Below are 23369 nucleotides of genomic sequence, written 5' to 3' on the forward strand. Positions count from 1 at the left end.
GCAAGGGAAAAAGGAACTAGATCACCCCATGTACCCAAATGAAAATTTAAAGGGTATGGGCGAGTTCATTTGAACTCCTTTAATTTGTTTTTGTTTGTTTGTTTTTGACAGTCTCACTCTGTTTCTCAGGCTGGGTGCAGTAGTGCAATGACAGCTCACTGCAACCCCAACTTTCTAGGCTCAAGTGATTCTCCTGCGTCAGCCTCCCCAACTGCTGGGATTTACAGGCGTTAACCACCACACACAGCTTATCACCTCTTGGAGACTAGCTTTGAGTTTGGGCATTCACTGAACTATATTTTAGTTAATTCTCAAAGTTTGTCACTGTTTATCTTTAATTTGCTAAAAATCTACATGTATTGTAAAATGCGTTACATTTCCTTAGCATTCACGGATTCCCTGTTAGTGGGGCAGAGACACAGAAGGGCAGAAGGCGTTCGGACATCATCAGGGTTGCAGTTGAGTCCTTGCCCCGAACACACTGGAGCTCTGGGCTCTGTGGTCCCACGGGGGTCCTCTGTCCACTGAGGGGGACGGGTTACCTGGAAGGTCCCTCCAGCCTCTGCAATTTTGCCCTTTTCAGGTTAACATCTCATCATTGTCCTGGACAGCACTGCCTTTCGTTCACTGATCCACGAGTGAACAGCTGGTCAGTGGCCAGTGCTGCTTCCTTCAGCTGGGAGGTGGTGATGTGATAACACTTCCGTGGAATTTGGTTCTTGGTGTATTAAGGGTTCAGTTGTATGTTTATTTTTAATCTGCACCTCTGAATTGGTCTTTTGATTGCAAAGAGATTGCTTACTGGATTTGTTTCTGAATATTTGGTGGATAACAGGAGAACCTTGCTTATCTGTGTGTTCATTTAGTGTGTTTTTGCCAGGCATTTATATGGTTGTGTTAGCCCTCAGCCCACTTTCTGTGTGTGGTGGAGTCATTGAAATCATTTATGTGAAGTCTCTCCTCTTTTAAGGCCAGAGGACGTGGGGTGGTGTCTCCCTAAACTAGGGGGAAATGGCATTGTTCTGCCTTCCTCCCTGGGAATGCTGGTGTTTCCAGGTCTCTGAACTTGGCTCCCACACTGGGAGAGTAGCTGTGGCTTCTGGAGCCCGTTTTGTACGGGACTGACTCCTTCACTTGCTTTTTTCCCCACTGTCTTTGCTGCTTTATGACGCAGGGATGAGGGAGTTGGGCCCAGGGGCCTTGCCTGTGCCTGAAGGGCCCGATGCAGAAAACTCCTGGTGGGAAGGATGTTCCTTGAGGGCAGCTTTTGGAGTCTTTTCCTACTTTTAACTGAGAAGCAGCTATTCACATGGTTCTATTCTGCTGGTGTGTTTCAAAATAACTGGTGTAGAGTTGTGAAGATGTCCGAGACACCCATGATCCACTCCGGGCCAGTGCAGGACATTGAGCTCAGAATCCTTCAGACCATTCAGATGCCAAAGATTCTTGCTTGGTTATTCTCAAACTTATGAGAATCTAAAACGCGAGCCACGGTATGGATTTTCTCTTGAGCCCCCATGACTTTGCCTTGTATTTTGGGCATGAATGACTTCATCAAGGGGAAAGAATTTGAGGAAGGAGCCTCTGAGGCTAGGAGGGGGTGGGAAGGGGCGGGGGGAAGAGGAGGGAAAAGGAGCTATAGAGGGAGGAGCCAGGCTGGGGCTGGGGCGTCTCCCCATGATGCTCCCCCACCCCTGGCGCGAGGCCCCAGAGACTGACTGATTTTCCCACAGGAAATGTGTATGATTGCATGTCTGTTTTGTGGGCTGGCCATTTGGATTGAGGGAATGTCTGTGTTGTGATTCCTTATTGATTCGAAGGTTGGAAAGGTTTGTGCTCAATACAGGGGTCTCTTGGTGCGATGGGAAAATGTGATCGCAGCCGCCTTCGGGGTGGGGAGAGCCCTCGAGGCCCTCAGTGGTGGCCGGCGTCAGCCTTCGCTTCCCTGGGTGAGCTGCCCTCAGGGTGGGAAGGGAGGTCCTCGGTGGTGGCCGCTGTTGGCCTTCGCCTCCCTGGGTGAGGGCTGCTCCATCCCCGGCTCTCCGACTCCTTGCCTGGCACCTTCCTCGTTGGAGGCCGTGATCCATCAACTTTGTCCACGCGTGTCCTGCAGACTAATGCTGACTGGAGGTTCAGGAGTGGTCAGAAGAGGCCAGAGGAGGCCCTCGTGATGCGAAGCTAAACGTTTAATGATGGTGCTGTTGAGTGCATGAGCCGCCTCAGCCCAAGAGTCTGGGTAAGAGGGAACCGCGGGGTGGAGGGAAGACTGGACAGATGGGTGCTTTCCTCGGCCCCTGGGAGCACGGCCAGGTCCACGCTCAGACCTCCTGGTTTCTCCCATATTTCCATCAATAGCAAGGGAAGGACTCGGGGCAGAAGTAGTTCAAGGGCCTCTAAAGACTTATGTAATTGTTAATAGGCCTACTTTTACGCTTCCTTATGTATTAAGAGCAAATCATGATACAAACTCATTTCTGTTTGAAGAAATCTTTACTGCTCTCATTTTTGTGGCAAGCAACATTGATTCTTTGCTTAGTGAGCGTTAGTGCCCTCCTGCCCAGTGCTGCTGCCTGGCGTGTCCTCGCACACACCTCTGTCCATTGGTCTCCGTTCACCTTTCCGCCTAGAATTGTAGGAGGGGCGCTGGGATCTTAGGGCTAGAAAGAAATTCTGAAGACCACTTTTAGGGGCGGCTTTTAGTCAGGGCTTCCAGAGAGACAGCCAGCCGGGTGTGCGTGTGTCTCCAGGGCGAGGCTTGCTGCAGGGGCTACAGAGTCCAAGAAGCCCCAGGACCCACAGGCTGCAAGCTAGAGTCCTGGGAGGGTGTGGCTTGAAGACTTGAGAAGCGGAGGGTGCAGATCCCACCGTGGTCTGAGGAGCTGAGACCCAGAAGCACGGGCTGCAGAAGACAGATGTCACTGGCCCATCAGCCAGACAGGTGGAGTGAACCCAGTTTTCCCCGCCTTGCTGTTTTACTCGGGCCCTGGGTGGATAGGGTGGTGCCCCCCACACCGGCGAGGATGGGTCTCCACTCAGTCCAGAGGCAAACATGCATCTCACACAGAAATAATGCAGAACCAGCCATCTGGGCACCCCGGGCACGCTCAGGTTGATGCACAAAACCAACGCCGCGCGTGGCCCTGACATCTGCGTGTTCGCATCACTCTGCTCAGTCATCGCCTCGGTGAGTTTGTAAGCTCGTTGTGTGGTTCTGGGGCTTTTTGTCCTTGGTGATGACAGGCTCCCCACTGCCCCAGCTCAAGTATGGAAGGTGATGGCACCAACGGCTCCTCGTTTCTCAGACACTTGAGTGGGTGCTCTGTGCAGCCAGTTCCACCTGCAGCAGCATCTGTTCCCTATGCCGATTCCATTCGGAGTATGTGCCTCCCTTCTGTTGAGGGTGCAGCCTTCTTTCAGGGAAGAACTGTGTCCTGTTCGCCTATATCGCCTGTGGTGTATCTCATGGCTGAATAAGTAGCTATAGGATACCTCGGTGGCTGAATGATAGGTTCATTGGAAGGAAAACTTTATATTTTTTTTCTTTTTGGGATGGAGTTTCACACTCAACGCCCAGGCTGACGTGCAATGGCACGATCTTGGCTCATTGCAAACTCTCCCTCCCGGCTTCAAGTGATTCTCCTCCCTCAGCCTCCCAAGTAACTGGGGCTACAGGCTTCCGCCACCATGCCTGGCTAATTTTCGTATTTTCGTTAGAGAAGGGGTTTCACCATGTTGGCCAGGCTGGTCTTAAACTCTTGACTTCAGGTGATGCGCCCACCTCGGCCACCCAAAGTGCTGGGATTACGGCCATGAGCCCCTGCACCCAGGAACTTAATACCGTTTTTTTTTTCCTTTAAATCGTAATGGGCTTGTTAAATGCTTACGTTTTTTTTTTTTTTTTTTAATTTATTATTATTATACTTTAAGTTCTAGGGTACATGTGCATAACGTGCAGGTTTGTTACATATGTATACTTGTGCCTTGTTGGTGTGCTGCACCCATCAACTCGTCATTTACATCGGGTATAACTCCCAATGCAATCCCTCCCCCACCCCCATGATAGGCCCCGGTGTGTGATGTTCCCCTTCCCGAGTCCAAGTGATCTTATTGTTCAGTTCCCACCTATGAGTGAGAACATGCGTTGTTTGGTTTTCTCTTCTTGTGATAGTTTGCTAAGAAGGATGGTTTCCAGCTGCATCCATGTCCCTACAAAGGACACAAACTCATCCTTTTTGATGGCTGCATAGTATTCCATGGTGTATATGTGCCACATTTTCTTAATCCAGTCTGTCACTGATGGACATTTGGGTTGATTCCAAGTCTTTGCTATTGTGAATAGTGCTGCAATAAACATACGTGTGCATGTGTCTTTATAGCAGCATAATTTATAATCCTTTGGGTATATACCCAGTAATGGGATGGCTGGGTCATATGGTACATCTAGTTCTAGATCCTTGAGGAATCGCCATACTGTTTTCCATAATGGTTGAACTGGTTTACAATCCCACCAACAGTATAAAAGTGTTCCTATTTCTCCACATCCTCTCCAGCACCTGTTGTTTCCTGACTTTTTAATGATTGCCATTCTAACTGGTGTGAGATGGTATCTCATTGTGGTTTTGATTTGCATTTCTCTGATGGCCAGTGATGATGAGCATTTTTTCATGTGTCTGTTGGCTGTATGAATGTCTTCTTTTGAGAAATGTCTGTTCATATCCTTTGCCCACTTTTTGATGGGGTTGTTTGTTTTTTTCTTGTAAATTTGTTTGAGTTCTTTGTAGGTTCTGGATATTAGCCCTTTGTCAGATGAGTAGATTGCAAAAATTTTCTCCCATTCTGTAGGTTGCCTGTTCACTCTGATGGTAGTTTCTTTTGCTGTGCAGAAGCTCTTTAATGAGATCCCATTTGTCAATTTTGGCTTTTGCTGCCATTGCTTTTGGTGTTTTAGACATGAAATCTTTGCCCATGCCTATGTCCTGAATGGTACTACCTAGGTTTTCCTCTAGGATTTTTATGGTACTAGGTCTAACATTTAAGTCTCTAATCCATCTTGAATTAATTTTCGTATGAAAAAACTGCTTTAAAGTTCATATGGAACCAAAAAAGAGCCCGCATCTCCAAGACAATCCTAAGCCAAAAGAACAAAGCTGGAGGCATCACGCTACCTGACTTCAAACTATACTACAAGGCTACAGTAACCAAAACAGCATGGTACTGGTACCAAAACAGAGATATAGACCAATGGAACAGAACAGAGTCCTCAGAAATAATACCACACATTTACAGCCATCTGATCTTTGACAAACCTGAGAGAAACAAGAAATGGGGAAAGGATTCACTATTTAATAAATGGTGCTGGGAAAATTGGCTAGCCATAAGTAGAAAGCTGAAACTGGATCCTTTCCTTACTCCTTATACGAAAATTAAATGCTTACGTTAATGTTTATTTTTAAAAATGTTATCTGTGACCTTTCAGCTTTTCATAGCACTTCTCGTGTGAATATTTTAAAAAGGCCCTTTAGTCGTGGGGGAGAAGCGGTTATCCCTTTCAGCAGAGGGAGATGGAAGAACAGGCCCTGGTGGGTCTGAGCACAGGCAGTCACCCCAGCCTTGGTGCTTGCTTAGGTCTGTTCTCCGTTCACCGTAGCCGCATCCACTCTCATTGTCAGCTTAAAAATAAGCTTTTTCCTCTTTCTAATCGGAACAGTTAGTTTGTTAACCGTCACATTAAGGTATCGAGAATGATGGCTTTCAGGCCTCAGATATGACACAAGTAATAAATGCAGCTGACCCTGAACAACATGGGTTTTGAGCTTTGAAGGATCACTTATGTTAATTTTTTTTCCAACCAAACCCTTACTGAAAAAACCTGGCTTTGTGGAGGGCCGACGTTTCCTACATGTGGTTCCATAGGGTGGCCGTGGGGTCCTGTGGATACGTAGATTTGGGTAAACTCGGGGCGTGTTCTGGAATCCATGTCCCTGTGTATACAGAGGGACAATTGCAGCTTTTTAGAAGTTTGTGTCCTGCCTTGTCCTAAAAAGGTTCCAAGGTGGATGCAAAATTATTTCATTCCTTTGGTTTTCTTGGTGGGATATTGATGTTTATTCTTCAGTGTCTAATATCCTGAGTGAACAGAGTTACCGCTTCAGGAACAAAGCCAGTCTGGAAACACATATTGAGATATCCACCTTTTCTTCATGGTTTCACAAAAGGCCATGATCATATTTTATTCAGTTGAACTGTAGGAAACTGCCGATATTTGCTGTTTTTGGCCTACAAAATGGCAAGTTCGTACGATGTTAAAAACAAAGGCTTCCTGGATGGGGAAAATGGGAATCGGTAAGAACCTGAAGTTCTCTGTCATGGCCTCGGAGTCACAGGTAAATAAACCTGCGTGAGGGGGAGTTGACTGTACAGTATTTTCCTTCTGTTTTGAGACTGTCAGAAAAAGGTCAGTTCCAATGTGTTGGGTCCCTTTGCCTCAGCTTTGCTGCAGAAGGGACTTGCCATTATACCTCTTGTTCCCAGTGCCCAGGAGGCTGATGCCACATAGAAGACCTGCAGGTCGGTGGATGTGAAACAGGCATCGGACACGCTGTGCACCTTGGGACGCATCTGAGAAGTGTGTGCTTGCAGCAGATCTGAGGTGAGGGCGTGTTCCATCTCCTCTCCCTTCTCTGGCTTTGCAGGCCTTTGAAGTTGGTCCTGGAAAGTGAAATTAGTTAATGCTGATTTAAGCTCCAGGTCAAAGCCTGGGGGCCGAAGAGACCCGCCCTTCACTAGGGGTGTGAAGCATTGGGCCCTCCCATCAAGAGGCAGCAGGGACTCGAGAAAGCCCCACATGCCCTCCAGTTCCCTTATGTTGAAATTTTTTGTACTCGGCCATGCCGGGTCATTTTGGGAGGTGAGTAGGGGATTCACATGGGGGTGTGCAGTATTCTTAGGTGTCAGGTGCGAGAGTTGAATTTGTAGAAGCTGTGCAGATAGGAAAGGGCCTGGCAGGGAGTGCTGTTTACACGGAGCCGATTTAACGCAAGGTCTGTGCTCTACCTGGGTCCGTGTCTGACTGCTGTCTCCCAGTCTGCAACAGGACGTTGACGTGACTTGGCGCCATCGTCCCACTCTGTGTAGATGTCTGAGGATCTGTGCGCAGCTGCTCTGTGAGAATGCGTTGTGATAATGAACTGAGAAACAGTGAACAAACCCTGAATTGGTTAGCACTGGTTCCACAGCCACTTCTGCTGTGGTTGGAGTCATTCATAATAAAGTGTGCTGGACTGCTATGCAGAGCTCTGAATTTCAGAGGCCCTTTAACTTGGCAGCTAACCAGTCGCTTCCTTCAGAAGACATTTGAGTCCCCTTTACCTACCAGGGTGACCCTGGGAGTTTGAAGATGAGTGAGACAAGCCCTCCGTGTCTTGTGGATTTTACTGTCCAGAGGGGAGACAGATGTGGATGGTGAAGGAGGCCCTATCAGAGGTCAGTGCACGTCAGTTTTATTTCTTCAGCACTTGCTGTGTTCAGGCGGTGCCCCGGGCCATGTGCAGAGCATCTGGGGACCCTGCCCATGGCATCCCAGGCACAGCTAGCATCTGCGCCATCTTCATACTTGGCCTGAGTTTTGGGGAAGTACCGAGGATGGCTTCTGCCTTTGCTGGAGAGAGTTGGAAGTCAGGGCAGCCCTCCACAAGGAGATGATCGCCAGCTGATTCCTCAAGAAAGAGAGGTGGTCCCCACATGGGTAGAGCAGGGCAGCATGTACAGACCTGGGTGTGGGTCTGGGGCATGTGCATCTGAGTGGGGTCTGCTGGGAGACAGCAGGGGTGAGGTGTGAAGGCAGTTGGAATTTACAGGATAAATTATCACTAAGGCGATGCCTGGAAAACATAAAATTGGGACTCTCTGGGGGTAAACGTGGACTTAGGGTGACCCTGGGCGTGGGTGTTTTCAGGGTCTGAAGGCAGAGATTTAGGAAATTGGGGCAGAGCTGAGCCCCAGACGAGGATGAAGACCACCCTTGGGATGTTGAATGAGACAGGGGTGGAAACCCAGTGAATGTCCTGGGGGGTCAGTCCAGCAGGCAGGCAGCAGAGGAGACCGGTGTCCTCAAAGGCCCCTTGGGCCTGCCTCTCAAAGTGCTGGGATGACAGGCATGAGCCACTGCTCCCTGCTGATACTTTTAAAATTTCTAAGCTACTCTCTCTCATACCCACTCCCGTATTTTTTTTAAAAAACCAGGTTTATGGCTATATTTTTTCCAAGGGAACCAAACAGTTACCTGTTTGAAGTACAAATAACACCGTGTTTAAAAACCAAAAATGCCACTTTGCATAGAAGTTTCCAAATACCCAGTTGGTTTGAGCCTTGCATTGCAGTGTCACTACCTGCTCTTAAATTTCTACCCGATGTATAGATAGCGAGACAGGGACGGCTCGTACATCTTCAGGTTTCAGTTCTACTACCTTGGGCTATATTTTCATTTATTTTGGCACAACTGTGGGTGTGGCAAGCAATGCCAGGGTATTTATTTTGAAGCGTGTCCAATAACAGTTGGGAAGATTTTCACATTTTTAGAATCTTCATAGTAATAGTTATAATTTACAAAGAATTTAAAATTGTGTAGTCATTATTTTGCTTTTTTCTAGATGTGCCCCGAAACAGGGTTGCTAACTATCATTCTACATCACAGGATTAATAACAGTACCCTTTTGGAGCAGATGCCTGTAATCGAGGAATTCTGCCTAGTCGGTTCACTTTAAGCGTGTTTAAAAGGTTTTCTTTATCCTAGTTGGCACCTGTGGCTATAGTTTGTTTTCACTGCTGAAGAATATTCCACGATGGAAGCCGTAATTCATCTGTTTTTCATATCGGTGGACATTTGGATTATTTTGGGAGGGTGTGTATGTCTATTCAGCCTTCATTTTTTCAGGATTTTTTGTAGAAGATAATGTAACAGTGTAACATCCTCTGCTAGGGAGCCAACACGAACCCTGATTACAGCCACACAGACTCTCACACAGACTCTCAGGCCTTGTTACCAACACACAGAACCATTTTCTTAAGTTGAAACACAGTAGCAGAACCTGAAGCCATGTGAACGGTTCCTCCGATCTTACACTTGGAATTCACTTTTTATTACTATGTCTGCTAATTAGGAAGCATATCAATTATACAGAAATCTGAGAATGTAAAATTATACGTTTATAACAGAAAAAACCTTATTTAATAGCCCAGAACACATGGCTATGTTTTTCCCTCATGCCCCACCACTGTTTTCTTTGCTTGAAATGGGAAATGACACTTGAATGCGGTTTTCTAGCGACTGTTAGCCTGGCATAGTTCTTCAGAGACAGAGGATGTAAAGCACATGGAGAATTTCTGTTTGTGGAATGTGATTTCCCGGTCGCCTCATTCAGGCTGCCGCCGCCTTCCCCTCTGGCCGCCTGCATCGTGGGAAGTCTGAGAAGGTCCCTGTTTCATCCTCTGGAAATTCTGAAAAGGAAGGGGAGAGGAGGGTGTGCAGGGTGTGGTGCATTTGTGTTGGTCTTCCAGCTTTTATTTGGAGTCTCCGCTACCTTGGTTCCTGCCTTTATGTCCCTAGCTCGTGGCTTCATCCTTGTGTCTAACTCACAGGCAGACAGATGGAAAGGGAAGTTGTATTCAGCCAACAGCTTGATCTTATTCTCAAGGCTTAAATCGAATGGGTATTTGGAGACTTCTGTGCAAATGGGCATTTTTGGTTTTTAAACACCGTGTCTTATTTGTACTTGAAATGGGGTAACTGGTTCTCTTGGAAAAAATATAGGCATAAAGCTGGTTCTTAAAAAAAAAAAAAAAAAAAAAAAAAGGGAGTGGGTGTGAGAGAGTGGCTTAGAAATTACACCAGTAATGGTCGGGAGTGGTGGCTTATGCCTGTAATTCCAGCACTTTGAGAGAAGGAGGCAGGTGGATCCCCTGAGGTTAGGAGTTCCAGACCAGACTGGTGAACATGGTGAAACCCCGTCTGTACTGAAAAGATGAAAATTAGCCGGGCATGGTGGCAGGCACCTGTAATCCCAGCTACTTGGGAGGCTGAGGCAGGAGAATCACTTGTACCCGGGAGGCAGAGGTTGCAGGGAGCCAAGATCGCACCACTGCACTCCACCCTGGGCGACAGAGCAGAAACACCATCTCAAAATAGAAAAAAACCAAAAAACTAAACAAAACAAAAACCCGGTAATGAAAACCTGATTGCATCATCTGTGATGGAGATGGCGGATTATTTCATTTTTAGTGACAGGATGAATTGGATATGTTTGCAGTATTGATTTGACAAGGGAAATGGTGAGAACCAAATGTGCCGCCCAGCTTGGGCCTCGCCGTTGGCAGAAGACCGTGGCGGGCAACAGACTGGAGACTCGGAGACCGAGGGGAGAATTCTCATGCCTTGACGCTGGTGCAGTGTGTGCTTCTGGACTCCTGCTGGAGGGAGCTGCCCCTTTGCCTTGCAGGCTTTGGTGCAGTGGAGACCTTAGGACCTGCCCCTCCTGGCACACCTGTGGGTGTGGCGAGCAGTGCCAGGGCTGAAGCACAGGTGCTGAGCCCGGAACGTGGGACGGGTGAGGCTGCACACGCCGGCAGGCGTCTTCTCCAGCAGCCAGGGGTTTCCGCAAGGGGGCGGGGCGTTGGTTTTCCTCCTTGAATTTGGGTGGAGAGGGTGTCCTGGGGTGCTGTCTGCACTTGTGTTGCTCTGAGGTCAAGTTGTGGCCCCGAGTCCCTGTCCCTCTGCAAAGTGAGGGTTTGCCCATTTTCAGGTCAGATTTCCCTTGGGTCCGGGTCTCTAGGAGTGGGGTGCATTCCAAGGGGGCGTGAGCACGGTGGACGCCCGTGGGCCTCTTCCTCTCCCCTCAGCTCCTGGGCTGTGTGTGAAGAGCTGCCCAGCGGAATCACCCTCCTGCCTGGTGTTTCATTCACCAGAAATCGTTCTCACTGTGGACTCTTGAGTCAAATGTAATCCAGGAATGGAACGTGCTGTTGCTGGATGCCACACACAGCATCAGGAGCTTAGATGGGGATTATATGATCTTACCCCACACCTTAAAAGTAAAGACTGTAGTTGTCAGGCGTCTGAGCCCAAGCCAAGCCATCGCGTTCCCTGTGACTTGCACGTATATACCCCCAGATGGCCTGAAGTAACTGAAGAATCACAAAAGTGCAAATGCCCTGCCTGGACTTAACTGATAACATTCTACCAGAAATAAGTGAAAATGGCCAGTCCTTGCCTTAAGCGATGATTTTTTGTGTGTGTGAAATTCCTTTTCCAGGCTCATCCTGGCTCAAAAAGCTCCCCCACTGAGCACCTTGTGACCCCCACTCCTGCCCGCCAGAGAACAACCCCCATTTGACTGTAATATTCCTTTACCTAACCAAATCCTATAAAACGGCCCCACACTTAGCTCCCTTCGCTGACTCTTTGGACTCAGCCCGCCTGCACCCAGGTTAAATAAACAGCCATGTTGCGCTCACAAACCCTGTTTGGTGGTCTCCTCACATGGATGTGCATGACAATAGTTAAGGGGATACTGAAGTCTTTGGCAGCTCCAAGAGCTTTTTCAGTTTGTGTCGGGCCATTGTAGGCAGAAGGAAATACTTGCTTAGAGACTCTTACAGAAATGTTCGGTGCAGTGCCATTAACTCGTGGAATAAATGTGTAACTTTCCATGGCAGACCTCTGGAAAGAGATGCTCTTTGAGTGCACCCTGGCCTGCTCGCTACAAGAATCGGCCGTGTCACCCCGCTTTCCGTAGGTCTGCAGGTGTGCGTGGTCCATTGCCCTGCACTGTGGCCATGGAAGGGAAGATGATCTGGAATGCTGGCGACAGTTATCGGTGCGTGTTGATGTGTGCTGCTTTCTACAGGGGAGAACATTTCTGTTTAATAAACATCTCATCTCGATGATGACTGCAAGATATTTGAGTCTCATTCAGTAGTGTTTCTGGGTTCCTTCTGTTTTTATCTGCTTTCTAGCACTAGGCAAGTGAAGACATGGAAAGTAAAAACCCATGGAACTTGTAGAGACATGGTGTTGTGGAGGAGCAGACTGTAGCCTCTGGCTCTGTTTAAAGATTGTAGTAAACCTCTTACCTGGCACGGTCAGGGTGTAAATTATCTTGTTTAATCGAAATGTGTATGAGTCCAAGCTGGCGCCTGCATTGTTGATGAAATACCAGATTTTAAGGGAACATGTCAATGTGCTGTAAGATACCAACAAAGTTCCTCACTGAGGTTCGGCGCGGGTTCGGAGCAGCTGGGCCTTAGGTCACCAGGGTCGTCTCTGGGAGCAGATGCTCAGTGTGGGCATTAGTCACTTAGCCTTTCCAGACCCGAGGAGCAGCTCTCTGTGGTGGTTTTTGGAACCTGTATTTTGAGTCAGTTTGTCCCACTTGACTCGAAGTTGCCGCGCGATTTCAGACCTTTGCCTCCACCGTGCGCTCGTTTTCTTGTCCCCTGATAACTGCCTCGGTTGCCCCGGCCTGACATTTGAGCCTCGTCGTTCATGGACACATGCTCCGTGCTGGGCCAAAGGCCGCGACTCCGGCTTGCACAGTTCCGTGCCTCTCACCATGGCTTATCACATCACTCCCGGGATCTCCCGTTTCGAGGAAGAGTGTCCCTTTCCTGCAGGTCCTGTGTGGTGTGGAAACCACCCCTACCTACCTTTCTCCTGTTTGAACTGTACCGTGAAGCTATTTCTGTTCTAGTCAACCGTCAGAATTTAAGGAACAGTGATTTATGTAACTTATCACACGCTTCTGAGCAATTCTTTATGAATTTCATTCTGTTGTGAAATTATTGCAGTTTCATGGCTATGCTGGTCTCACGTTGTGGCCCTTGAAATGAATTCCCTTCCCCATTGTGTGTTAAGGTTGTGCCTGGGAGCTGTTGAGGCCTCACCTCTGCTTAGGGCAGTGGCTTTGCTCTCCTGACAACAGGAAGAATCTTATTTAGAGCACTTCTAATGTAGTTTTTGCTTCCAGACAGAGTTACTTTTTTTCACAGAGACAGCCACTAAAGTCATAAATTATGCTCAGGATGCACACACACGGGTCAGCTGACAGAGTGGAGTCCAGAACAGATCCAAAGATGCAAAAGCAGTTCAGTGGAATTTGAGTCTTTTCAACAAATGGTGCTGGAATTATGGGACAGCCATATGCAAAAGAGTGAAAACAGGGAGAAATTTCTGTATGAAAATTAAGGTGGATCATAGCCCTGAATGTAAAATACCAAACTACAAAACCTGCAGAACAAAGGGAAATTGTGGAGACCTAGGGTGAGAGCTCTTAGCCATACCATGATCCATAATCAAGGAAGAAAACAAGTAGGTAAGACTCATCAAAATTAAACTTCTAATATAAAAGACACCCCTAGGGAATTGAAGAGACACATTTTCGATAGATGGAGAGAAGATGTCTACGAACCATGCAGCCGGCAAAGGACTCGTATCCAGAATGCACAGGACTCCCATGGCTCATGACAGAGAACAAACCACCTGACTTAAAAGCGGAAGAGACCTGAACAGATGCTTCGCTGAGAAGGACGGGAGGATGGCCCGAAAGCATCTGAAATGACCTTCAGCATGACTGGTTGCACCGAGATGTGCACCGAAGCCGCAGTGAATTTGTTCACACCCCTGCTGGAGCGCCTGACTAAGGTCTTTCGACAGCCCCAGGTGCTGGTGAGGACAGGCAGTCGGGACTCCTGTGCGATGCTGGGGTTCAGCACGGTGCAGAGAGCTTGGCGGTTTCTTACAAAACTGAACTCACACAAACGTGGGTCCCAGTGACCCCAATCCTGGGTATTTACCCTAGAGAAACAGAATCTGATGTTTAAGAAAAACTGTGCCCAGATGTTAATAGCGCTGTCTATAGTTGTCCAAAACAGGTTACAATGTGCCACAGCCATATGTGGAATAATAAATACCCAGCAGCCCCGAGGCCTGGCTGTTGATCACAGGACACCCTGGGTGCACCTCCAAGCACGATGCCCAGGAAATTGTGATTTTGCGAGTGTTTTGCCACAACGCTCGCAAAAGATAGACCCGAGTCATGGGAGGACACGGAGAGGGTGGTTGCTGAGAATGGGAGGGTATGCTTATGAGGCCCCGTGAGTGGGTTTGGGGCTGTTGGACGGTTCTGCTTGTGTGATGATGATTATGGGAATATTTGTGCCGAAATTCACAGAACTGAACACTGTCCACTTTACAGTAATTTTTAAAAAGTGGTAATATGCTCATTTTCGGTACTGTTTTTAATGGAAGATGGAGTTTGCAGATGATTTGTCAGGGCAAGCCTGTCTCAAGAGTTTGTAGACGATTCGTTAGGGGCCTATCTCAGGGCCCTTGGGTTGGGTTGGGTTGGGTTGGGTTGGGTTGGGTTGAGTTGGAAAAGCCTTCTCTGTTGTGGGCAGTAGTACGGGGCGTGGAAAGGATATTGCCAAGGAAACATGTAGAATCCTTTGAGGAAACGTGTATTTCTAACTTGCTATAAGATAGAATTGGAAATTGTAATGGTTTTGTTTTCTAGAGTCTTGGTAGAATAGGGAAGACAGTGTAATAAAAGCTAATTTTGAAATGAAGAATTTTAAAGATTTTCAACAGCAATTGCTCTAGGAAGTCACCCTGGAAATGTTTTTAAAGATGTTCAATAGCAATAGCTCTAGGAAGAGTCACCCTGGAGTTGCTTCTTGAGCATTGGTTTCCTGGCTGTATCTTCCAACTTTCATTTTTAAGTTTTGCTGTGAGTTGGGGATGTGTGGGAATAGCCATCCCAGCCCTGCAGGGGGGTGCATGTGCCCCGAGGCCTGAGGCACTGTTTCAACCTAGCTTGCAACATGGGGACTCTTGTCAGTGGCTGGAGTAAGAGTACCAGCCTGGCAGGCTGGGGGGAGCCCCAGGGTGGTCTGGACACTGTCCTCCCTGCCTGCAGGATGGCAGCTGGAGGAGCTCGAAGGCTGCCTGCCTCGTGGCTGTCAGCACAGCAGCCCCTCCTGGCCCTGGAGCAATCTTTGGGTCCATGAGTCTCTGCGCCGGGACTTGCCTCCTGGGACCTCCGCCACTGTCCTGAGGGCCCTGGTGCCACTTTCCCGGTGGGACCCAAGCCTCAGGCAGCTGCGACCCCAGATTCGGTTGCTTTCCCTGCCGTCTCATTGCAGCACGAGTGCTCATCTCACTCAATGTAGAACCTCAGGTTCCTTCAAGATCCCCAGAGATGGAATCTCCCAATTTAACAAGATAGTTGGTGACAAGATTTGAGCGGCACTGATTTAACTCAGCTTCCAGAGTTTAAGTTCCCAAGACACAGTCCTGCTCCTTCCCTGCCCTCATCCTGTGTGGCTGGTGTGGATGCGGGGTTTCCGGAGGGTGGGGCTGTGGCAGGTCAGCAGCCAGGGGGATGGCTCATTATTGATCGCTCAATGCCTTGAGGATAACTAGGATTAATGACCTTTATAGGGCTGTAGGTTTGGAGTATATATTATACATATTTAAACGAGGTGGACACGGTTATCACTGCATTTTTCTGACATGAAACTTGGAGAGCAGAGGGTTTAGGAAACTCCTGAAGCCACACTGTCAGCGGGACTCGGGCGGTCTGGCCTTAGACCCTGCACTGTTTGCCCCTCACCACGCTGTCAGCAGACCCGGGTGGTCTGGCCTTAGAACTCACGCTGGTCGCCCCTCCCTGCCACGTTGTGGGGTTTTTCCTGCTTCTGGGCAGCATTTGATAGCTTGTGAAACAAGACCAAGACTTACTATGAGTGGATTTGCCATTATCTGAGATCCAGAACGTTTCCTGGACCTGGCGTTGCCGATGTCACGTAAGGGAAGGTAAAAACATTTTCATTGTGGTCACTGGGGCTCCTGAAATGGTATTTTTCCCAGTGAAAGTTTACTCATAAAAATCTTTTAACTCAATACTATGTGAACAGGAAGAAATGTGTTGGGCTCTAGTTAAATGTCTCAGAGCCACAGAAGTAAATGAGGGCACCTTCCGAGCACAGCCTCCCGGAAGAGGCCAAGGACGTTTGTCTGGAGGGTTTGCCATGAAGCAGGACTTGGGCAGGGCTGGTCTGCCTAGGGAGGCCTCTGCCATGATGTAGGTTAGTTGAAGTAGTTGACGGGTGGTGGCTTGAGGTCGGTGGTCCCCGAGGAAGCCCCTACCAAGGCCGGTTTCCGTGGGATGGAAAACTGCCGTTCAGTGGCTGTAATCTTGGCTTCACGGGTCTGACATACAATCCTGCCCTCGGATACTTGGATCCCAGCCAGGTCAGATGGCCCTGAAAGGACATTCGGACTGTGAGGGCTGTACCCATTCTCAGCATCTGTAGGGTCTCCTATGTATGTCTGTGTTTCCATTTTCTTTTAGCACAATTTCTCCCAGTGAAGTCGTGAGAAATAGAAGGAAAGGTGGAATGAAGATGTGATTGAGGAAAGTGTGGTGTGGTCTTCGACCTTATTTTGCCTTGGTTGGTGCTCAAGAACTCCACCTGACCTCAGAGCTGAGCGTTTCTGCCAGGAAGTCCTGCCTTTTATGCTACCTCGAGGCCTGTTGAGACACTCCAAGAAGCTTCGTTAACAAATTGCCTTTTCCTTTTACAGCAGTTGGATATATTTGCAGCAAAACAAAGGAATAACCCCCCAATATGGTGATGAAATGCATTTAAGTATAGATAGCATTCAGTCTTGAAGGGCCTGGGATTTTAATCTTCTTTGGGTCATGTAACAAGTAGTGTTTGTGATTAAAATCTCCTGACAGCTTTGTTCTGCCACGTTCCTCAGTTTTGAATGATGATCTTCCTGGTGTTGTACCTTGGGAGGGGCGTTTGTGTCAGTAGAGAGCAGAGTGGTGGTTCCCAGAGGCTGCGAAAGGACAGAGGTGAGGACCCTGAAGGACACTGGTCTTCCTGGTTTAGGGGTTTGGGGCTCAGCCACCTTCCTGTGTCCGTGTAAATTATACCCAGGATCATTTTCACTCGCCCCACTGTAGTTGAGTATTGGAGCTTCAGGATATGTGTGCCCACGTCACCTGGGCCGTGATCCTGGAGTTGGGTGAGACTGATTCCCGGGTGTATAGAATTACTCTGGGATTATTGAAAACAGAAGCACTTGAGGCATTCATAATGCTATTTCCTGAACGTAATTTATGTTCAGTTCTTCAGAAACATTTATCTGAGGAAGCATCTATAATTTTTGTTTTCTGCCACTCAGTGCTAGAAAGAATTGTGCAACACTCAAGTGAGTGGCATTATTCCTCTCCCTCCACCATGCAAGCAAGATTAAAGGTACCTCTGGCTCCCCTCAATCTTCTCATCTGCAGGGTGCCTGGCATGGCAGTGTGCTGCCTTCCGTCTTCTTTTTGGGGAGAATTAATTGTGTTTGTGTGTACTGTTCAGCTCAGCCTCGTGCAGTTGTGTGGATGAGGAGCTTGGATGCTAGGTGACCCTCCCAGGCCTGCCTCCCACCTCCCTAGGCCTTGTTCTAAACTGACAGATAAACAGTGTGTTTTGGAAGAGGACAGCAGCAGGGCAGGAGAGAGTTTGTTCAGACTTTCTCCTTGCACTGACGTTTGAGCCTTCATCCAGCCTGGGCACTTTTACAGAGCTGCGTTTGTGTGTTGCAAACCAATCCCTCCCAGTAACCGTGCTTTCAGAGGTTTGGAAATGTGACTTAACTCATCTTCAATTTAAAGCATACTATCAAATTTTAGTGTTGAAACTGATGTATTTTATGGCCTTTGTTTGATTTCTCTTGATTTTTTTTCCCATATGAGACAGGGCATCTTAAGGGACACAGCCTGGTGTTGGCCCCCTTTCCTAAGGATGGAAGTGAATTCTGAAAGCCCTTTATGTAGGCAGCGAAGGCCTCTTTTATTTTGGCCTAGTCAGGTATATAATTCTTTTTCTCTTTGGTTTTTTTGAGACAGGCAAAAAAACCTTTTTGTTGCCCAGGCAGTGGTGTGAGCACAGCTTACTACAGCCTCAACCTCCCAGGCTCAAGTGATCTTCCTGCCTCAGTCTCCTGAGTAGCCAGGACCCACAGGCACATGTTCCATGTGTCCCCATGCCTGACTTAGTTTTGTATTTTTTGTAGAGATGGAGTTTTGCAATGTTGCCCAGGCTGGACTTGAACTCCTGGACTTAAGCAGTCCAGCTGTCTCAGCCACCCAAAGTACTGAGATCACAGGCATGAGCCATCGTGCCTGGCCAAGTGTGTTTCTAATTTCAAAATTAAGAGGACACCCATCCAGTTAATTACATCTCTATTGGAACATGTTGCTTATAGTGCATTAGGAAAAATCATCCAGAACTTGGAAAAGGAGCTGGACAGACACAGCCCTTCGAGGTTGTCCGATGAACCCCTGGGGTCTTTAACTATCTGGAGGGATGTACCATGTCAGACTCACTGTTGACCGGCTGAAGCCTGGGTTTCATGAGGTTATGTGTCAGCTTGTAGTACTTTCTCTGGCAGAGATGCGAGTGACTTCTGCTCAGTGACAGGCTCATCTCAGGGACTTCATGGCCTGAGGGACGGCAGCCTGTTTGAGCTGATCGAGCAATCTCGCACTACCCTTATTTTCTGAAACGCCTATGAGTGACTTCTCACACGGCCTTTGAAGCGGCTTCATGCCCGCGCTCCTTGGTAATGATCGAATGCTTTTTTTGACCCCTCATCCCTTTCTTTGGGGTGTTCCAGTCTCAGTTCTCATGATGTGTTCTGCTTCTGCAGGAATTTCTGAAGCTGCTGAGTGTAGAAAGCACTGAGGAGGCTGTGCTCCCACCCCTGTGAGCCTTCCAGGCATCATCCTCTCCCCTTGGTGAGGCAGCGTCCATGACACACCGAGGAGGCTGTACTCCTGTCCCCCGTGAGCTTTCCAGGCATCCTCGTCTCCCCTCCAGGAGGACAGGAGGAACCTTTCAAACCCTTCTTAAACTTGTTTTCATGTCTTTGTTTTAACAGTTTTCTTTGCATCGTCTCCCTTATCCAGAAGTGAGGGTGAACGCTGAGTTATTCACGGGAGTCAAGAAACCACACGCAGCCCAAAGTGACGTTTGTTTCCCTGAAATGATTTGTGTGTGTTCACCTTAAAATGCAACTCAATAAAACAGGTGTGTTTTGAGGAATGACTTTAAATTACCTAGGTAAAAATGTGACAGTTAAATTTCATCATCTGTGTGGGTGTCCACAACCCCCTTCTGTGATTGCGTGTGAGTTTGTGACTTGTGGTTATTTTTGAAGAAAGAAAATCTGTTGTTGAGGACTTCAGATGGTGTGCTGGGATTGTGTAGGGTGGGACATCGGGGGCTTCAGTGTGTGGCTTCCTTGAAGAGGTTCAAATTAAGGCTGAGAGTCCCTACTCCAAAATGCTCCAAAACCTGAAACATTCTGAGCTTCCTCATGACACTCGAAGGAAATGCTCTTTAGAGCACTTTGGAGTTCAGGCTGGGGATGGTCAACTGGAAAGTGAAATATTGCAAGACCCTTCTGGCCCCAGGAGCTTGGATAAGGACATGGAGGGGGCCTGTGCCAGGTATCCCTGGAGTGCAAGGCAGCCTGGGCTCTCTGAACTGGTTTTTTGTAGGAGCCACAGAAGGGAAAAGAGGGTCAAAGTGGCCACGCCTGGCTCCTGAGAAGGCTGGACCAGAAGGAGGTGGATGCGGAGGACAGCAGTTGAGTCCCCAGCGTCCGGGACTCCTGTCCCTGGTGGAGTTGAGAGCCTCCTCTAGTTGTGGCCTCTCCGCTGTCAGCAGCCACTGAGGCCTGAAGGGAGAGGGGGCTGAGGAGAGGAGGAAGGATAGGCCTGCTTCTGGAGAGGGCCAGCATCGGCCTGTGCTAGCCTCGTTTGTTACTCCTGCGTCCAGTGTGCACGGCCGTGCCTCGTGGTGTAGCGGTTCCCGGGATGCACAGCGCTCTTGTCTGCAGTAACGTCTTTGTCTCCGACCCTTGGAGGCAAGTCACCTTTTTCTCCAGTGAAAAGAGGTAGAAAATCTTACAGAAATGCATTTGCTCTAATGTCTGTTTTCCGATAAGACATGGTCGCTTAGGCTAAATCTTTGTGAGGTCAAGACAGGAGGATCACTTGAGGCCAAGGGGTTGAAGACCAGCCTGGACATCATAGCAAGACCCCATCTGTATAACAGAAGTTAGCTGAGTGTGGTGGTGCGTGCCTGTGGTCCCTGCTACTCTGGAGGCTGAGGTGGGAAGATCACTTAAGGCTACAGTGAGCTGCTATTGCTCCACTGTACTCCAATCTTGGCGACAGAGCCAAGACCCTGTCTCAGAAAGAAAAGTTAAAAAAAATCCAGAAATGTCATTTTCTTTTAAAATCATCCCAAAAGAAAAATCGTTTTTTTCTAAGAATGTAAAGGGTAACTGATACAATTCTTTCCTTGCATTGTTTCTCCTTTTCGAATATTTACAGTAGTCCGTCCACATCGTCTCTCATCTCATTACAAAGCAGCAGGTGTCTTTGAGGTTAGTGGTGTTTCTCTGTGTCGCACCTTGGAGAACAGCCAGCATGAAACCTCTTACCACGATCGTGCACATCGTTTGTAGTCCCAATTAAAATCCTCTCCAGAGACGCCTGTGCTGCTTATTATAGCAGAACTTTGGTTGTGCTGAAATGTGCATTCAGCTAATGGTTTTAAGTTCATATCTGAGATGATGCTGTATAATTCCTGAAGCATATGGGATCAGTAATGATTGAAGATAATTCTGGCTGATGTCATTTGGAGGATATTTTTCACTTCAAGTTAAAACTTCCTTCGCGATAGTCATTTTGGGATTCATTTAACTATGTGCTTTATTTCATAGCTCAAATTTTCATTAGTCATTTCATACCATAGGATTTTGAAAGCAGATTTGGCAAAACCTTTCTAACAAAATGTTTGCTTATGACGTCCCAAGGAACAGCACTCAGAATTGCTGGTAACTGTGGTACATTTTAAGGCTGATGATAGAAGTCACTTGAACGGTAAGGACTGCTTTGTGAGGCAGATGGGGTTTGAATCCCGACCCTCCTGATATGCAAGCCCTGACCGTGGCCTTCTCTCCTCTCCCCTGGGAGATGGGAAGGTGCCAGCATCTACCTCACAGGCCGTCCTGAGAACCTGGGACTAAGGGCTTGTGTTCCTCTTGCAGGTGGCACAGACGTGGGGGCTTGACGATACACACACTGCAGGCTGCCAGTGTCGGGGTAATCCAGTTTTAGTCATAAAGGTGGGATTTGCTTTGCTCCCCTGCAGACCAGGTGCGGTGCTGCTGTTGTAGCAGGTGTGTGGATCCTCTTGGGTGGTCCTCAGGTGGACAAGGAGTCACCGATTCGGATTCCCAGTGTTAGATGTGAGGGGACCATGGACCTTATGTGTTCAGAGGGGAGGAGTAAAAAGCTTCCCTTGTATTTCCAGAACTGTCTATCCCAGGAATGCCAAACCACTGGCTTTCACCTGACGCTGTCGTAGGTGACACTGTCTGGAAATGAGGACTCATGTTCCGCATCCTTGAGCCAGTACCCGTCTCCCTCCAGGGCCGTGGCCCAGCCCTCCTCATTTCGCTGGGTTGCCAGCCTGGGGATCTGTAAGCCCAGTGATGTCTCCGGTCTCGGCCCCCGCTCCCCCTGGGGACAGGAGGTGGCTTCAGGAGGCTGGTGATAAATGCCTGAATGAAGCCGACTTGTGACTGCAGTTCTGTCTAAGGGCCTCCCCGGGTGTTAGATGTCAGTAAATGACACCTGTGTGTGGATCTCATGTGATGAGAGAAACAGTGGGGGAAACCAAAGCTTGTGGAGTCTACAGGTTCTGAACTTGGAGGTGTGTGCACCTGTGTACTTGGTGAGGGGTGTGACGTCTGGAATGAGTGTGCACGTGTGTCACGTTTGTGCATGTGTGGTTGAGTGTATTTAGCAGGTGTGGGTGGAGTGAGCATGTTCATGTGTGTCGTATGTATTTGAGGGTGTGTGTGGAGTGTGTACACGCATCATATTTGGTGAGTGTATTTGAGGGTGTGTATGGAGTACATACATGTGTTTGCGTGTATACTATTGGGTGAAGCGGTGGCATGTGTGGAGTAAGCATGCACACGTGTATGCTGTGTGTGGGGTTTCTAAGTGGTCCTCCCCTGAGCCTGCTCCTGGGCCCTGCTGTCCTGGCAGCTTTACAGTTTGGTGCGTCTTTGATTCCGGAAGATTCTGGAACCAAATTCTGAAGCTGTGATCACAAACTTGCAGCCCTGGAGGACGCTGGCCCGTGGAGCCGGCACGAGGGTCTCTGTGCTGGCCTCTCCCTGGGCTCTGTCCACAGAAGAGCATGTCCGATGATTGAGCTGTGTGGGTCTGTGGCTCCCCAGCCTCGAGTCAGCCCTCGGTTCTGTCCCACCTCTGTTTTTCTTGCTGAGGGGCTCCGGGAAGTGGTGCCTGGGATGGCGTTTTCACCCTGGGGTTGCTTCGCCAGCTGCCCAGGTGCTGGCTGCCTGAGCCCTGCTGCCGTCCTGGGTGGACGGGGCTGTCGCGGGGACATCCCTGAGCACCCGCGGGAAGGCAGGTTTAGGAAGTGCCAGAGGTGAGTGTCTTCCTCTCACACTTGATTTTCTGGAAAGTTCTGGGTCTCCTGTTTTTCCCTAAGGGAAGTTAGAAACTGAGTTTCTCTTGAGGGGAACGTCTTTGCAGAGTCTGCTGTTTGAATGTTCCCCAGGTGTGGAATACTCGGGGCCGTATGTGTTTGGGAACATCCGTGTCCTGAGCGAATTCAGTAAGGAATGGAGAGAGGCCTCCTATCAGCTTGGCCTCTGTTTCCAGCTTGTTGAGGGTTGACGGCTGCTGGTATCCCAGGGAGAGTTAAACACTGGGCGGTGTGGGATGGGAATGTTTGCTCTGACAAGGACAGTGGGAAAGCATCTAAACAAACGTCGCTGTTCTCCGGGCTCCTCGGGGTCGAGCTTGTTTTGTGGTGTTGAGGGAAAGCTACCCTTGTTCCTGTTCCTCACCATTTGAAAGGTGTCCAGGACACGTTCCTCTGGAGAGGTGATGTGCGTGAGTGGGGGTCAGGTCGCAGGCTCCGAGGTTATTTGGGACCTGTCAACTGATTTCCTGAACACACAAGTGCTTGGTAAAGATGTTCCTGATTAGCTAAAACATTTCAAGAGGACGTGATAGCTGGTGGTTGTTTAAAGACTATCACAATTTTCCTGTTACTTTTTAAATGCCTGTTGAATAAGGGAGGATTCACGTATTTTTATTTTCCTGTCTGCATACTTGATATTTTGTTTTTTGTTTTTCATGTGGGCGTGCAGTTAACAGGATTTAGAAACAGTCTCAGCCCTGGGGAGACTTCAGGGCCGC

General features: G+C 48.5%; 1 long non-coding RNA gene across 3 annotated transcripts in view; it reads left to right on the forward strand.

Moving 5' to 3' along the window:
* LOC135966130 (uncharacterized) overlaps positions 1-23369 on the forward strand; it is a 112823-nt gene that overhangs the window by 19645 nt on the left and 69809 nt on the right. Inside the window, exons 2-3 of one of the 3 annotated variants that reach the window (XR_010579235.1) lie at positions 6532-6649; positions 16404-16728. The exons of 1 other annotated variant lie outside the window; for it this stretch is intronic. This is a non-coding gene — a long non-coding RNA (uncharacterized lncRNA). Of the gene's footprint in view, positions 1-6531; positions 6650-10304; positions 11952-16403; positions 16729-23369 lie in introns of those variants that run through there. One more of the 3 variants, XR_010579234.2, reaches the window with a different exon arrangement.

This window comes from Macaca fascicularis, chromosome 11, assembly GCF_037993035.2.
Source record: "Macaca fascicularis isolate 582-1 chromosome 11, T2T-MFA8v1.1".
Lineage (NCBI taxonomy): Eukaryota > Metazoa > Chordata > Mammalia > Primates > Cercopithecidae > Macaca > Macaca fascicularis.